Source organism: Sturnira hondurensis, unplaced genomic scaffold (genome assembly GCF_014824575.4).
Source record: "Sturnira hondurensis isolate 20B ecotype Veracruz unplaced genomic scaffold, ASM1482457v3 Scaffold0007865, whole genome shotgun sequence".
NCBI classification, from domain to species: Eukaryota; Metazoa; Chordata; class Mammalia; order Chiroptera; family Phyllostomidae; genus Sturnira; species Sturnira hondurensis.
In genome coordinates this window covers 7,111,307-7,125,183 of record NW_028080496.1, presented here as the reverse complement: position 1 = coordinate 7,125,183, position 13,877 = coordinate 7,111,307, and positions in this window count along the sequence as shown.

The following is a 13,877-nucleotide window of genomic DNA, read 5'->3' as shown; positions in this document are numbered from 1 at the left end:
CGAGGTTCCTTGGCTTTGTTTTTTTTAATTTTCCACAATTTCAAAGGAAAATAAAAGGCAAAGTCAAAACCACTTTACTCCCAAGATAAGCAACGCACCAAATAAATATGCTTAACATCATATTCATCACAAAGGAGAGAAATTAGCAATTGCAAGAAGGGCCCTCACCTAGTAGCAGAAGAGAAGATCACCCAAGGGCTAGGCCACGGTCAGCCGGCTACTGAGAAGTCCTCCGGCTGTTTGCAGCAGCTGGTTAAGACCTCTGGGGCCCAGCTTAGACATGGACTTCTCATCACAGCCATGAAAATGACCCACATTCGACTTGCTGCAGCATTTTAAACGGCCCAAGAAGAAGCCACCCATGCCTTGCCTCCTTCTGCTTCCCAAGGTCAGTCATAAGGCAAAAAGATCATCTCAAATTCTGGCTCAGATGGGATTCACATTTGGTCCTCTCAGGTAGGAAGGAAGGGTACTCCAGTGCAAGCCTCCTCGCCTCATGCACCTAAACATACAGTAGTGACAAAGCCCTAGAGCCTGAAGGTAGCTAGAGAAGGGTGGCTAGGCTTGGGGGTGGGGAGCCCTCCTAGCCTCCACAGTTCTCCCTCTACAAACAGAACTCAGAGCTCCTACCCCTCCTGTGCAGGGCATTCAGACCACAGCCCAAACTCTGAGCTCAAGCCTGGAAACACACCCTCCCACCCCCGCACCATTCTTCATTCTCAAGGAGAGTCCCCAGGCCACCCACCTCCCTCGTAGGACAGCCTGCATTTGCCGAGTGAGCACTAAATTACAAAGACAGTGAACACTCCAAGATGCCACCCTCATGGGCAAAGGGCAAGCTTCTATACCCTGCCAGACATTCTAGATTTCATGCTTCCCAGCCAAATCACCTTCCTCCAAAGAAGGTATGAAACCCCCATGAGAACAACAGGTGCTTAGGTGGGATGGGCAAAGGTTTTTGCTTGGAGACAAGGACTGGAAATGAAGGGACAGAGGAAGTTGAAGATGTGAGGTAGGGGGGNCAGTTACACAGCTTAGACATGGACTTCTCATCACAGCCATGAAAATGACCCACATTCGACTTGCTGCAGCATTTTAAATGGCCCAAGAAGAAGCCACCCATGCCTTGCCTCCTTCTGCTTCCCAAGGTCAGTCATAAGGCAAAAAGATCATCTCAAATTCTGGCTCAGGTGGGATTCACATTTGGCCCTCTCAGGTAGGAAGGAAGGGTACTCCAGTGCAAGCCTCCTCGCCTCATGCACCTAAACATACAGTAGTGACAAAGCCCTAGAGCCTGAAGGTAGCTAGAGAAGGGTGGCTAGGCTTGGGGGTGGGGAGCCCTCCTAGCCTCCACAGTTCTCCCTCCACAAACAGAACTCAGAGCTCCTACCCCTCCTGTGCAGGGCATTCAGACCACAGCCCAAACTCTGAGCTCAAGCCTGGAAACGCACCCTCCCACCCCTGCACCATTCCTCATTCTCAAGGAGAGTCCCCAGGCCACCCACCTCCCTCGTAGGACAGCCTGCATTTGCCGAGTGAGCACTAAATTACAAAGACAGTGAACACTCCAAAATGCCACCCTCATGGGCAAAGGGCAAGCTTCTATACCCTGCCAGACATTCTAGATTTCATGCTTCCCAGCCAAATCACCTTCCTCCAAAGAAGGTATGAAACCCCCATGAGAACAACAGGTGCTTAGGTGGGATGGGCAAAGGTTTTTGCTTGGAGGACAAGGACTGGAAATGAAGGGACAGACGAAGTTGAAGATGTGAGGTAGGGAGGAGACAGAACAGTGGAGGACAAGGGGAGGGGAGCACCATGCTTGAGCACCTACATTCCAGGTACCACTCTGGGGGCACTTTTTCCTATTTCTCTCTTGCAGTCACTGTATGAGGCCTCTGGGAGAAGCCAGGGTTCCCACTATGGCTGCATAATAGAATTACCTGGGGATCTCCAACTTGGATCAACTGAATCAGAATCTCCAGGGGCAGGGCCCACACACCCACTCGACCGACAGGCAGGATTGCTGCAAGGAACCACTAAGCTCCTTTTTGACTCTTGTGCCATGAAATATCCCCTATGTAAGCAGAGAGGAGCTGCCAGTGTGGGGTCCCTGCAGGAGACTCCCGCAGGGCCAGACTCACCTGCTCCTCCCCAGGCTCTGTTCCCACCGAGACTGCACTCAAGCATCACCCCGAGGAACGGGATTTTCACTCTGTGTGACTCAGAAAAGGACTGAACTGGAGTGACATTTTGCTTTCTTAAACTCAAGTTCCTAAGTCTTGAAAATATAGGCTCACACATCTTAGATTTATAGCTTTTCATGTGAGGTTTTTCTTTTTCACCAGAACACCAAGCCACTCCAGGTTTGATGCACAGTGAGCAGCCAGATGTCATTTTGAAGAGTAATTTTTTTTGGCTTAGGAGAAAATGCAAGCTCTAGTTCCTGATAATTGATTTGCAAGGTTCCAATTTAAGCAGCAAATTGCTCCCGCTGCCCAGGTATTTCATATCTTATATGAGCATTTTGATAGAAAACTCAATATTCCTTATGCTGACCTGGAAATGATGAGAAGAACTGCAATTTAAATTTTGAATCATTTTTCTAGTTTTCTTAGTATCATTCCAAGAGGCCCCGATTACAGATAGATCAAGGTAGTTTAAAAAATAATAACGTTAATGGTATCTTCTAAGTGGCCTTACACCCTAAGGGAAGGCTGGGCACTGGCCCCAGCCTTGGAATCAATCCTGATAATAACTCCACCTGAGTCCAGGGGTGGGCCTCGAGTCAAGGACTTGGATTCAACAGGAGGAAACAAGCCGGAGATTCGCCTGGATGTCAGTGACGGAACCAGGGCAAGAAGCCAGGCTCCTGGGCACCCAAACAAGAGAAAGATGAGGATTCACACCCTTCAAACCTCAGCCCTAAGGCCTGTTTTACAGGTCAACCCACGTACTTCTCTCTGCAGGCAGAGGTTTTCTCCCTCATGAAACCGGCAGGTTGGAAGAGAAACTCCCAAGCATCTTTCTCAGCTTCTACACCTTGTGGCCTGAGGACTCCCAGCCCAGTGGGTGGTCGAAGAGCTGGCCTCAGGGTCAGGCTGAGGTTCTGGGGCCATCTAGGACCCAGCTTCCAGGCTGTTGCCAAGAGAAACTGCTGGCAAAAACAGAAAAGAGAAGGTGGTGAAGTCAAGGAATCACCATGTGAGCCTGGGCACATATGGTCTACAACAATGAAGACAACTCACTTATAACTCGAGTCGGGCAGTGCCCCTTCTCTTACCACAATTATCACCTGATGCTATTCATGTGCAGTAGGTAACTCGGGGGTGTCCAACCCCCTGTGGGCCTGCAAGCCACATTCAGCCCAGGATGGCCATGAATACAGCTGACACAAAATCATAAATTTACTTAAAACATTACTTAGTTTTATTACTCAGCTTTATACCAAGTTTTATTACTTAGATATGTGCATTTTCTGTATTAGTGATCACACACTGGGGACCTGCTCAACAACTTTAAAAAATCATCAAAAAGGCCACTGCATCATTAGGGTTATTATGTGAGGGCTTTCTTGCTTATCTGTGGTGGCAAGTAACACAAAAATTATGCACAGACCTTTTTTGTTCATCAGTTTTTGTTAGTGTTGGTGTATTTAACGTGTGGCTCAAGACAACTCTTCTTCCGGTGTGGGCCAGAGACGCCAAAAGGTTGGACACCCTGGTGAAGTATAGAAGAGAAATGCAGCCAGACTCATAGACACAGCGCACATGCGAACCCACACACACCCCTTTGCTCTATTCGAGGTTTGGCAAAGGGAAGGTAAGATGATGCATTGAGCAACCACCACAGCCCTTTGCCTCAGATTCTGAGGGTGTCCCACACATCCCTGCATGGAGACATCATTTGAATTTTACAAACCGGCACACTGGGGCTCAGAGATGCTAAATGACACAGGTTCCACAGCTGGAGCCAAAATTCAAATCCTTGCCTGTCAGAGATTTCAGGGGCCAAGGGACTGGCATCCGTCCCGCCTGGGGAGGCCTACAGGAGGAAGGGAGGCCGTGGTGGAGGCGCCCTGCCTGCCGGCACAGCTTTGGGGCAAGCTTTACTCCCAGAGCCAGCCAGAAACGGTACCATACGTGGGGTCTTTTTTTCCTTTCATGGAAAATTCAGCCGAAGGTCATGCCCTTTGATCTTTGCATCAGGTGAAATTATCCTCTCAGGTCATTTTTCTTCTGGGACTTCTTGGCTGTGCGTGGCCCCCTGATCATCCACAGAAACTCTAGAACCAGTTTCTGATGCAAAGAAAAATCCAGGTGGGATTATTATAGGTCAGTTGGGGGAACATTAACTCCTTTATGATACTGAATCATACTATCCATCAACATGGACGGTCTCCATTTACTTAGGGCTTCCTTAAGTAAATAGAGTTGTACATACATAAATATATATAAATATATATATACACACAACAGATTTTGCCTACAAAGGTCTTGGACATCTGTTTTTTTTTTAATCTATCTTCTAGGTAGCTCACTTATATTATTTTAAATAATACTTCTGAAAAACCATATATTCTAAAGGCTGAATAGAAATGCAATTTTATTTTCTGGTCATTTTATATCCACATAAACTACTAATGATTTTAGTAATTTACTTATAGATCTTTCAGGTTTTTGTAGAGATATTCATGTCCAAATAACAGCATTCTCTGTGCTTCATTCTCACTTAATTTGCTGCTTTCTCTAGGATTCCAATTTTAACTATAAAAGATTAAGCTAGAGCAGGCGTTCCGGTTCTGTTCCTCATTTTAAAGTGTTTCTAATGGTTTGTCATTAAGTCTGAGGTTCGCTGTAGATTTTGAGAATTGCCTTTATCAGATTTTTAAAATTCTCCTAGTTTGCTAAGAATGCTTATGATGAACAAATGGGAGATTTCGTTGAATAACTTGTCTACATCTATTACAATGATCCCATGCTGCTTCTCCTTTAATCTGTGTAGCATAATAAAGAGTACTAATCAATTTCCAGTTTGAACTATATCACATTCTGGGTTCACCCTGGTAAACCTTTCTTTTCCTAAAGCGTATTTTCCCTAATGCTAATGTAGCTCCACAAATGAGCACTCGTGTACTGTCTGCTAATAAATCTGTTCCTTTCCATGTGTTTTTCAAACTTTCAGGGTCCTAATGTTTCAGGTAAAAAGCATATCACTGGGTTTTATTTATTTGTAATCCACTGTGACAGTCTCTCAACTGAAAAGTTTAAGTGATCATATATATGGTTATCAATTACATGTAGTGTAGTTAATGTCAATATACTTGGACTTATTTTATTCTTTCTACAAGTTGCTTTTTCTTTCTGTTATTTTCTTCCTCGTTGCCTTCTTTAACACTGATTACAATTTGTCTTCCATTTTTCTCTCTACTTGTGTGGCAGGTACATATACTATTTTCTCTCTTGTGATTCTTGAGAAACTTGAATTGTGAGAGTTCTTGGAGACCTAAATAAAATGTTTTTTCTCCAAAAGAGTATTTGCCTCTCCTTAAGCCAAGTGGCAGGAGGCACAGGCACACCTGAAACTCAATTCACTCTCAGCTTGGGGTCTTTTGGAACTTTGGGATGGTGTGAATTCTAGTTCCAAACCACGTGAAGGCCAAATTACAGTTAAGAATTCTCAAGAGACATTGTTTTTATCTTTGATTTGAGTTTTGTTGTTGCTGCTATTGTCTTCCTGGATCTGAGCCCAGCCTGGTTAGGGGAGTCCGTTTTCATGGGACTGAGAGCATGCGCAATCACTGAGTTTGTCGGGGTCCTTCCCCTGTTTATTGTTTGCTTGTTTATTTGTGCCCATTTACCTTCATTTCCCATTCCCACTCCCCTTCCCGATGCAGCCAACCATTCTCGTCTGCCAGATGTGCACACTTGATTGAACAGTTTCTTCCCAAAGTTCATGTCTATCCGGAATGTAACCTTGTTTGGAGACAGGGTCTTTGCAGATGCAAACGAGTTATGATCAAGCCAGACTGGATCAGGGTGGGCCCTAAATTCAATATGACTGGTGTCCTGGTAAGAGAGAAATCTGGACACAGAAAGACACAGACAGGCAAAGACAGAAGATGAAGGCGGCGACTGGAGTGATGTATCCGGAAACCAAGGAACGCCAAGGGTTGCCAGCAACACCCAGAGGCTGGGAAAGGGGCCTGAGACAGATGCTCCCTGGAGGCTCCAGAAGAAGCCAACCCCTCCGACACTCTGATTTCACGCTCTGGCCTCCAGAACTGCGGAAGAATACATTTCTTTTGTTTTAAGCCTCCCAGTTTGTGATATTTCCTAGCAACCCTCAGAAAATAATACAATGGAGATCCATTCATTCATTCCTGGAAAACACCAACTGCTTTGTACAACTGCACTTTTAATTTGCATCAGTGGCACTGTGCTATGGATCATGTTTGCTTCTCTCTCTTTCCTGTAGCACGTGATGGTACACCCACAGCACTCACGTGTTCCCAGTCCACTCACAGAGAGGGGTGCCCGGAAAGCTCCGATCTACCTGCCACCACAAACATCTGCACACGTGTCAGATGACGAGTGTGACAATTTCTTTCGTCCACATACCTGAAAGCAGGAGGGCTAGGTCCCAGGGTTCCGTTGCCCAACGGAAACGACTACTATTGCCCAGGATGGCTGTACTTTTTTCACTCTGGCAAAAGCCAGTAAGGGTCTCTCTCATCTCAACCCCAAGGACACTTGTCATTTTCTAGTTTGTCCTATAAATTAAGCATATCCTTTGCCCAATTTTTCTCCAGGGATCCCACCTTATTGATTTGTAGGAGTTCTTTGTATACCCTAGGCCAGCAAGCAAGCAGTTCACAAATTTGGAGCAGAAAGAGGGAAGGAGACGTAACCCTTACACTCAAATAATTTAGAGCCCCAGACCTTTTGTTTACATGTTGTATCTGTCAACACTGAACATTTTTAAAAATTAAACTAAAAGTACTTTTAAAGATTCCTTAATTCATTTAAAAAATAATAAACTTATGTAAACATAACATTTTTATAAGAAATAACTATTTTCCAAAATAAGTCATTCAGTGAGGAGAGAAGCGATGTTTTTCTATTTTTCCAAAACTTTTTAATGTCTACCTGTTGTATTATTTTTGTTGGAGTATATGAAAATATGTAGTTGGGAAAGGCAAGGATATTTTAAAAACCTTTGCAGATAATTTTTTCTTTGACAATACACTAGAACTCTATACGTGCTAGTTTCCCAAAAGTTATATGAAGTATGAAATCCAAAATTATATCAATGAGCTTTTTGCACACTGTGAAAGTCCACTGGTCTCTCTTGTACTTTAAATAAATCTTTTGTCTGTGCGTGATTTTGTGGCACCATTCACCAGTCACTTGGGAGACATTAGTTCACAGAGTTTTGCAGATCTTCCCAATGTTGACATTTCCTTACACAGGATCAAACAAGTCCCATTTGTTAACATCTCCACCAACCTCATCAGAAAAGTCTTTCAGCATTAGGAGGCCNGTCATTCAGTGAGGAGAGAAGCGATGTTTTTCTATTTTTCCAAAACTTTTTAATGTCTACCTGTTGTATTATTTTTGTTGGAGTATATGAAAATATGTAGTTGGGAAAGGCAAGGATATTTTAAAAACTTTTGCAGATAATTTTTTCTTTGACAATACACTAGACCTCTATACGTGCTAGTTTCCCAAAAGTTATTTGAAGTATGAAATCCAAAATTATATCAATGAGCTTTTTGCACACTGTGAAAGTCCACTGGTCTCTCTTGCACTTTAAATAAATCTTTTGTCTGTGCGTGATTTTGTGGCACCATTCACTGGTCATTTGGGAGACATTAGTTCACCGAGTTTTGCAGATCTTCCCAATGTTGACATTTCCTTACACAGGATCAAACAAGTCCCATTTGTTAACATCTCCACCAACCTCATCAGAAAAGTTTTTCAGCATTGGGAGGCCATCGAGCTCACAACGGTGGGCAGGAGTCTTCCAAAATGTGAATTTCTGCTTGAACACTTGAACCTTATCACTGCAAACACATGCTGTCAGTCCTCTCCTTTGAAGTGACAAGCTGACTTTATTAGTTTCTGAGAAAGGAAGGTGGTAGGTGTTGGGACAAGAGGTAGGGGGTTTACTTTCAGTCTCAGACTCAATCCTGAAAACCAGTCCAGCAGCTGAGACAGCCTGGCCGAGGCTCTCAGAGCCAGAGGGTGAGTGAAGCCCTGGTTCAGACCCCACACTCGGCAGCAGAGGGCAAGCTCAGCCTGTCCTGTGACCGCCGGCCTGGGAGGCCAGAGGGAAAAAGCGGGGCTTTCCATGCACTCTGGAGCTGCCTGCACAGACCACTCACTCTCCAGCTGGGTGAAGTTCTCTGAGTCCCAGTTAACTTATGTGCAAAACACATAGGATAATAGCAACCCTCACCCACGATTTACTGAGCACCTGTTGTCTTCCAGACTCAGGCTCCCAGCACTGAACCAGCCAGACAATCTCAGCCTGGAGGAGATTATGACCAGGTGGTGAGCACACCTGGGGCCCCGTGGCAGGGAGAAAGGATCGGAAGTGAGAGGACAAATGCCACCCCTGGCTCACAAGGACGACCTCTTACTACTGAAGAGACTTGAGGCACCATCTAATCCATTGTGTCTATCTGATAAGCTTCCACCCCCAGAGTCCCAAATAACCATTAAATGGCAATCACACTGGCTTGACACTTCATATTTCAGTTAGCTCACACGGAAGTATTGTGGCTAAATCAAATATTTAAATGAGCCCCTGCAGCCTTCACCACGAGTGTCCCTAGAGCCTGAGCATCATAGATGAGTCATAAAGTCCTCACCCTTCAGTAGAGCAGGGACACTTAAGATGTGAGGAATTTTAAACAACTATCTCTCTCTCTCTCTCTCTCTCTGACACACACACACACACACACACACACACACACCCTTTCATGCCTCCAGTAAGGCTTCATTCTTTTAGGATCTTCAAGGAATTCTTGTCTCCTAGGAGAACATTATAAAATGCAAATAACCCAGGCAGGGGTCACAGCTAAAGCCGTCAGAAGTTTACACCTGAGTTAACAATTAACTTCAGGAAAAGTTTACGGTTATAAGGCCTTTAGATGCCACCAAGTTAAGAGGAGATCACACTGGTTTAGGGTGGACCCCGATTTAATGGCTGGTGCCCTTACAATACAGGAGGAGGTGCATCAGGATAGAGGCCTGCACAGAAGGCAGGCAGCGTGCACACACACGGAAAGCCGGCTGTGTGAAGACAGAGGAAGACATCAGGGTTATGCTGTCGTATGCCACAAAAAACCAAGGATGGCCCGCCACCACCCCAAACTGAAAGAGGCAAGGAAGAATTCTTCCCTGGGCCTCTCCAAGGGAGCGTGGCCCTGCCCACACCTCGATCTTTGCATTTCTGGTCTATAGAACTGTGTGAGAATCCACTTTTGACGTTTTACAACAGAACAAGTGAGGGATATTCTAATTTAATTCAGCCACCACTTGGCTCGCTCTGACCTGAAGGCCAGATGGTACAAAAATGCATGTTCTCCCTCCCCCACCCTCCTCCCGAGGCCCCCTTCCTGCCCCCACTCCGTTCATCCCCGGGAGCCTTCAAAGGGTTAAACGCCAGAGAAGCGCCTTTCAAGAACAGCTGGACACAAAGTGCCGCCCCAGGCTGACAGCATCCAACGAAAGGTCAGGAGGTTGAGGGAATCATTTTCCATGGGAATAATTTTCTAAGGGAAATGGTAAAGTTATTTGAGTCACCAGGTGGGACACAGAAAGGACAATCTTTCTTGGCTCTCAAGAAATGCTTGCTGCTTGACCTCACAGATTTGCCTGTCTCTGATTTACATAATGAACTCGAAACCTTGGCAATATGAAATGACTTTTTATAACTATATATATATATATATATATGCCATTTTTTTTAATTTTGTAAAATAGTGTGACCTTTTGGGGAATAAACATGGAAGGAGGGAGAGAGGGACATAACATGTTCATAACCTTTGACCTGGTAATCACACTTGGGAATCCAACCCCAAGAAATATATTCAACAAGGGAAGTAAAGCTTTATGCGGCAACGATGTTCGCTGCAACGTTATTTACAATGGAAAGAAAACCGAACGGTTCAGCTCAAGAGGGTGAGTTAGAAAATTACTGCACATCAACGTGAGAGAGTATCACGGGCCATTAAAACTACAAAGTAACAACACGGGGAACGTCGCCTTAAGAAAGCAGACGCAAAGCAGACGCAAAGCAGACACACAGGGCGATTTTCACTAAGTCACTCTGTGGTATATAAAGGTATCCTGGCACCGATAAAGAAGGTTCAACCGAGGCAGCAGAATCATGAGAGATCCTCCTCTTTTTCTCAGTTTCATGTAATGGTGATTTCTTTTCTCTAACAATTTAATTTTTACAGTATTACTGACTGTATTTCCCAGGCTTCACTTTGTATGGTGCCAGGTGGGCACTGGAAATAGCAGCCAGGACCCTCTGTGGAGTGTAGGGTTGTCTCGTCACTGTGCTGTACACCTGACACTAATGCAAAATAACACTGAATGTAAACTGTGACTGGAAAAAAACTTTAATTAAAAAATCTTTTTTAAACTGTGATTTTCTTGGAGAAATAGAATGTTGGAAAATTGTGGCAATGGCACTGTCACCTCTCCGAGCAAGCTGCAATCCACTGAATGGTGCGCTTCTGGGAGAGTGGCAGGGCATGTGAATTGTATCTCAGTAAAGCTGTGATGAAACATTTAATTTTGTTTTTAAAAATGTGAGCCACTTCCAATGAAGAGGGGAAAAATCTCTGTTTCCAACTTAAGAGTGCCATCCAACAGCTGTATTATATATACAAGGTTTGTAAGTAAACTCTCAACACAATGTATGAAGTTAGTGACAAACAGGTTCTTGGGTCCCAGTTGAACCAAAGCACAGCCAATGTGTTTAAGGAGACAGGATCTTTGCTGGTCCCTCTTGAAGTGGAACAGATCCCACTGGGAAAAACATTTTGAAATCAGACAGATGGTATTCAAATCTGAAAAGAAAAAAAAAGAAAAGAAAAGAGAAACCCTACAATCTAATCACAGCATTGCTTTCAGCAGCCTACTCAGCCTCTCTGAGGCCCTGGTCTTCCTTCCATAACACAGAGCCAAGTCCACCTCCCTGACAGGGTGCTTGCGAAAATTAAAAGGCATCCTACATGTAAAGTATCTGCGGCACAGTTGTACTGGAACACAATATGGAGATGCAACTGAAACAAGTTTTAAAACTACTTTGGGTTTTATTCAGGGGGCCAAAAATGCCAACTGGTTCTTCCCATGATGAGTCAGGGGCTGGTCTGCACACCCCTGTCTGTCTGGCCGAGCTGCATCTGTCTGAACGACGCCCGAAGAGCCTGCAGTGTTTTCTGAGAGACTGACCTGGCAGCAACCATGTCTGTTCCTATGGCCCACCCCACATCACTGGAGCCGGGAAGAGAGAGGAAGCTCCATCCACCGGCCCCTGAAACAACTGCTCGGTCCAGGAACAGGAAATCAGTTAAGTGAATATCCCGCAGCCGAACAACAGTGATCACGCCTTGGGGTCCTGGGGTCCTGGGGCCAGATGCCGTCTCTACCCTCTAGAGCCTTCAGTCGAGTCTTGAATTATGTGCACAACTTGGTTCCCTCCTTTAGAAAACGTGAGCCAACACTTTCCGATTCATATCGTACTAAACACAAACATTTCCGGGCACATGGCAGAGACCCAGAAATGGTACTACTACGCCCGTTTCCCCATTAGGCTCTAATTGATGGGCTTCTTTTCTGCTAAGACAAGCTCATTCATCCTCCTCCTGATTCTCTTCCTCCTTCTCTTCCAGTCCCACCCCCAACCCCTGATTCCTTCTCCTTCCCAAACCAACAAGTCCCAGAACGTAAGCCTCCAAATGTCAGTCAGCACCAACTCGGCCCACGGCATATGGCCCCGCACGATCTCCCCATGATCTCATCCAGTTGGACTGTTATTTTCACAGACTGGTATTAAGGAGCATAGCCAGGAATTTTACAGACACCGTCACGCTGGGTATTCTCAGGCTTGCGGTGCAGATGGAGCCTTCCTAGAATTTATGGTACAACATGTGGGTCTCTTCCCTCCTCCTCAGACCCCACGCTCTTCGGGGCCCCGGGGAAAGCGATGCAGGGCTCCCCACTCCACTCTGGGCTCTCTCCTCCTCACATGCCAACCTAGCATTTCCTGCTCTAGTTGTAGTCTGCAACTGCAGCCACTGCACACAGAGAGGGGGTGCCACGGGTCCAGAGTGGTGCAGGCGTCCTGAGCATCGCACCACAGACAAGTCACTGGCTGAACAATCCGTGAACTAGGAAGCTGAGCTGCCTGTCGGTGACGAGCAGTCCTGTTCTTCCCTGCCCGAAAGTATGAGCTTAGCATGGGGTGTGTGGGGGGGGTGTTGAAAGAGCAAGTGTTCCTGCCCCCCAGCTTTCATGGAGGCCAAAATCAAGAACCTCCCAACCACTGGACAGGTAAAAGAATTATCAAAGTGGCAACGAGTCACCTGTGTAAATTACGAAATGTAAGCTTCTGTAATTAGGTAATATACGTATTTTCCCCAAAAGTGAAAAAGAAAAGCAAAGAAAAAATAAAAACGAAAGCCTTTTGGTCTAACAGGAGGGAAGCGGACACCTGAAGAGCACACCGTCTATCTCTGCACCCTCATCCATTCATCCATCCATTCAGTCATTCATATTCTCCCTCTCTCTCTCTCTCTCTGATTCACACTGCTCTTCTTTGCTCATTGCATGCATTTCTGGCTTTCAGGCACTCAACAATTTTCTGTCATCAGTTGTGGTTTCTTTCTTGGTAACTGCAGTTATTTAAAAACAATGTCAGCATGCAAGTCTTTCTTCTGCTCCCTGGCAACCACTTTACATGCCCCATCTTGCCCCCTCTCCTGCCCTGCCCCTTTGCTTCGCTCCCTCCTCTGTTAGCCTCACCCCTTACCTGGCTGGGAATGTCTGAGGAAGAGAAGGGACAGTGTCACCAGTGTTTGTACATGAGGAGCAACCACTGTGCCCTCACACACAACAAATGCATTCAAGGCCAAGGCTGGTAAGCCTGTCAACCATCCCCCTAAATACTGTGATGCCACGTGCAGGCTGGGACGTACCCCACCAGGGCAAGCCCTAGATGGGGGACACAGATCCCCTCTCAGCTCTCTGTGTGCTCCCTCTCTGACCACCTGACAGAACAATTTCAAGGGAGGGAAGGAGGGAGAGAAGGAAAGACTTATCTGTAGCCTGAGGTTCTAAAGACTCAGCTCCTCAAAGAAAAGGTAAATGTTCCCAACTACCTTCAGCCTCTCAGAAATGCTGGTAAAAGCTGGCCTAACTGCCCCATGTCTCAGATTTGGCTCAACACGGTGCTGACTCGGCCTGGGATAACTGGCAAGCTCACACAGCTTAAAGCCCTGAGAGAACAAGTGTATCTTCCATCAAAATAAAAAGTGAAGAAAATAATGACTACTTAGAAAAACAGCATGTTTAATCAGAAAAGAATGTCTTTCTAAACACAGGACTAGTAGGCAAACATCTTAAATGAAATGATCACTGACAGAGAAATAATCAGGTATGTCTGAATGCAACCTCATTGCAAAAGAAAGACCGCCCCCCCACCTTTGGTCAAAGAAAGCTGTCTGGGTCAAAGCCACCGTGCAAGTGACCCTAAAGTGATGGACAATATATCTCTGCTATTAGCTTCATGGCTTCCCAGGACATGGCGCAGTACAGACACCTACAGGATTCACTGTCCCGAGAATGGGGAAATGG